The sequence below is a fragment of the Chionomys nivalis genome, chromosome 1, assembly GCF_950005125.1.
Source record: "Chionomys nivalis chromosome 1, mChiNiv1.1, whole genome shotgun sequence".
Lineage (NCBI taxonomy): Eukaryota > Metazoa > Chordata > Mammalia > Rodentia > Cricetidae > Chionomys > Chionomys nivalis.
Window position 1 is genome coordinate 25,876,129 of NC_080086.1, and position 4,353 is coordinate 25,880,481.

General features: G+C 48.8%; 1 pseudogene; it reads right to left on the bottom strand.

Annotated features, from left to right (window-relative positions):
* Window positions 1-499: 499 nt before the first annotated feature.
* On the bottom strand, window positions 500-597 carry LOC130889679 (U6 spliceosomal RNA; annotated as a pseudogene).
* Between the last annotated feature and the right edge of the window lie 3,756 nt (window positions 598-4,353).

Below are 4,353 nucleotides of genomic sequence, written 5' to 3' on the forward strand. Positions count from 1 at the left end.
GGAGTCAAGGTTGTCTGCAGGAAACAGTATTTTAGAAGCAAGAGATATTCAAAGGGTGTTTCTGGGTTTCTGTGGGGTTTTGTTGGTGGTGGTGGTGGTGGTGGTGGTGGTTTTTTGGGACAGGGTTTCTCTGTATATCTTTGACTGTTCTGGAACTCAATCTGTAGACCAGACTGGCCTCCTACTCAGAGATCTACCTCCCACCACCTCCCAAGTACAGGGATTCAAGGCGCTCCACCACAGCTGTCTGTCCTTCACATACTAAGATTACAAGTCAATCTGAGAAGCGTTTAACAGAGTGCTAGGGACCCAAACTCTGGTCCTCAGCAGTTGTGTGACAAGTGAGCTATCCCCCCAGCCCCTCATCACTGCATGGTAGCCAGCACACAAAACGATGAGTTTTGCCGTGCGTGGTGTTTTCTTACATACGTACCCGCTATTACACTGTTCACACTGACTGTGTCCATCTCCTTCCTCAGCCCTTTCTCCCATCTAGCCGCACACTATTAGACAGTTCCCAGGTTTGCACGCCATCCTTGCACAGGGCCAAGCTGATCTTCTCTGTACCTTTCCAGGTTTTAGCATCTGGCAGCTGACTGTAAGGACCAAAAGGAATTTTTAGAGTGCTTGCATCTGAAACCCCCTCACTCACCCTACCCATGAAAGCTTGATCAAAACCACACCATACATGAATGGACTTTGTGCTGAGTGTGTGTGTTCAGTGTAACAAAAACAGTTACGGATGAGGACAGAGCGCTCTCCTGGGTGCCATCTGGTGAGGTGTGCAGACTGGAAAAGCCAGGGAACAGTGAGCCAGGACAGTGGGGAGGAGAGTGCCAACTTCTGAGGGTGTGGCCCCATTACGGGAGACAACAAGAGCGAGGAAAGATGAGGAACCAATGCTGAGTCAGAATCACAAAGCCTGAGGTCTTACCTTCACCTCGAACACTAGGCCGTTTGGACCTGGTTCCTAGGATGGTTTAGTCTTTTCATCTCAACTGGGTCTGGAATCACTGAGGATGGGCTGCTGGGCACACCTGGGAGGGCTGTCTTAACCAGGTAGCAGCGCTGATGAGGGAGACCCAAGGGCGACACTTTGCTGCTTGCCCCATTGCCTTCACATCTCCTTAGCAAGTCGACTCTGCCACTACCGTCACTGCTGTTGCCGCTGTTTCCCTCCCCTGATGCCAACTTCATCGGGCTTCCAGTGTGGACTGAAGACCAGTCCCTCTCCAAGAACCCTCCAGGCCTGTGGGGATAGCTAGTCAAATCACGTAGGGTAAGCCATCTCAGCAAATCCTTTAATATAAACTCAGTCTATAGCTTCCACTCCTCTCAAGAGCCCTGACTGCTGCAGTTCTTCGTTGGGTAGTGCCCGAGATGCCCACTGGCAGCAACAAGAGAGACACTAGTAAGCAAAACCCCTAATCACCCAGCAGGTAAGAGGCTAAGGACAAAGGGGCGAGTCAGAGGCAAGGCGGGGCTTGGGTACGGAATGAAAGGAAGACAGAAGAGAAAATTCATTTTGCATGTAGGGTGTAGGATCCCACTGATTTTACACTCGGGTCACAATGTTTATTTTTAATAGCTGTGTCCATTTCCCTCTGCTACTGTAATAAATTATGACAAATGTAGTGGCTTAAAATAATGCATTTAATTACCTTACCATTCCAGAGGCCAGAGGTCTAAAGTAAGCGGGCAGTGGTATACTTGTTCTTGCTGACAGTTGTGAGGGAGAATTCATTTCCTCACCTGGCCAAGCTTCCAGAGGCATCCCGTGTTCCTTGGCACACGGCCACACATCGTCCCAATCTGGGCTTCTGTCCTCACCTCTCATCCTCCGGTTAGGAAACTCCTACCTCTTTTCTGTAAGAACTCTGATGGAATGGAGAGCTGGCTCAGCAGTTTAGGGCACTGTCTTGTAACTATGCTTCATAGAACCTAGGTTCAAGTCCCAGCACCCGTATGACGGACGGCTTTCAACTGTCCATAACTCCAGTTGTTGGGACTCTGACCCTCTCTTCTGTCCTCCGTGGGCACCCAGCGCGCATGTGGTGCAGAGACTACACATGCCAGAACACTCATCACTCACACACATAAATACAATGATGTCCTTTTAAGGAGAGAACTCTTTGCAAACCTGGGGACGTGGCACACTACTGAAATTCCAGGGCTCAGGTCAGATGTGGTCACGCACACCTTTGATCCCAGCACCCAGGAGGAAGAGATAAAATGGTCTCTGTGTGTTGGAGGCCAGTCTGATCTACATAGTGAGTTCTAGAACATCCAGGACTACGTAAAGAGACCTTGTCTCAACAAGAGAGAGAGAGAGAGAGAGAGAGAGAGAGAGAGAGAGAGAGAGAGAGATTCCAAACTCCAATACTCAAGAAGATGAGGCAGAGGATCTAGAGTTCAAGACCAGCCTGGGCTACTTAATGAGATCCTGTCAAAAACAAAAGCAAACAGCAAAGCCCTCTTTTGGTCACAAAGTTCTACCACAATAATCCCTGTTTCAAGATCCTTTAACTTAATCCATCTACAGAGTCTCTTATGCTAGGCATGGTGGTATGGCCACAAGCTTCGGGAACTAAGATGGGACGCATTTGGATTGCTGAACAAATACGATGACTTGAACGAACAGAGCAGTGAACTAAACAAGGGAAATGGTGAGAGTCTGAGTAGCCCACAGGAGAGCCGAGACACTGCAGGCCAACGCCCAAGTGTGGCATAGCTCCCTGAGCTCATGCCAGAAATGTCTACCATGGGCACAGAAGGCCAGCAAGCGATGGAAATTAATCAAGGCAAACTTCTTTTTAAATATGTATCTTAATTTTTATTCTGGGTATGCATATAGATCTAGGCACCGTGTGAATGCCTGGTACCCACAAAGGCCAGAAGAGGGTATCAGATCCCCTGGAACTGGAGTTACAGATGGTTGTGAGCTGCCATGTGGGTGCTGGGAATTAAACCCAGGTCCTCTGGTAGAGTAGTCAGTGCTCCTAACTGCTGAGCCCCACTCCCATCCCCAGATTGAGTGTCCTTTGAAGGTGGTCACCACCAACATGTGTACCAACACAGAAATACAGTGACAGCAGACATGTCCCACCAGGCAATCCATGAGACTAGAGTATTTGCAGAAGGCTCGCATACCTGCCTTTAGAAAAAGGGCAGCAGCCGAACATTCTGGTAGTAAAAGCAAAAAAAAAAAAAACCCAAATGGTTGCTGGCACAGGAGGAGGCTCCTGGCAGGGAGAAGAATCTTGCCTGTAACTGCGCATTCTGGTGCCCACACCTGGGCTGGAAGGGTGAGTAGTCTCTGAGACACGAGGAAGCGAAAGTCCGGCTTGGTCGGATGTGTTTAAATTTTACCACTAGGGGGAGTACAAGAGCCAACATGGACCCCTGAGTTGAGGGGGTTTTCCTGAAACAGGATACCCCCAGGAAAGGCAGAAAAAGTTTCCTCAGTCCCAACTCCAAAAAAGTTGGAAGGCTTGGCTGCCACCATGTGATCTCTGACTCAGGGCTTACCCACATTTTCCTCTTCTAGTTAAAGCAAACCACGTTTTTTCCATCCCTCCCTTTTCCTGGTTGCCTATAGCACTGAGGTCCTGTAACAAACACTCTTAAGCCCAGAATGAACGTCACTGTACCATACAGGGTCCAAGGACAGGAGCTGACCTGTCCAACTAAGCCATAGAGTAGGGACGAGATGTGGATCTCCTCACTCCAGGTCCAATTCTCTCATATAAGGCTACCACACTGAGTGGCACTGGGCTTTCAGGCAGGGGCGTTTCCAGTTCAAGGCCAGACTGAGATTCTGCAAGAAAAAGAAAGAAAGAAAGAAAGAAAGAAAGAAAGAAAGAAAGAAAGAAAGAAAGAAAGAAAGGAAGAAAGAAAGAAAGAAAGAAAGAAAGAAAGAAAGAAAGAAAGAAAACTCTGGTTATATGTAATGGAGTTCTTAAGCTGTTCCACGGGTATAATAATAGTGATGGCAATGGGGTGGGGAACGAAGGTGGGGACTACCTCCTTCAGCACTCACTGTTACCCAAAGTAGCTTCTGTTGAAGATGGAAATGTTTGCTGAACCCCGCTCTCCCATGGCAGGAGGGGGTACAAAGAGATAAAGCCTTTTCTTTAGACCTATTCTCCCAAAATGGATGGAGTTCCCCTGGAAGAAGGAGGCGTTGTTTCTCTAGCCTATCCCCGTCCCTGGTTGTGACACACGTCCTAACGGAGCCATCCTCAGACAGTTACTAAATCAGCAGAGCACTGTTGACATCCACCCTCCTGGCAGGAGACTCAAGTTAGGCTCTGCCTCTCCTTCCCTGTCCTCCACCCAGCTCCCCACTGCGGG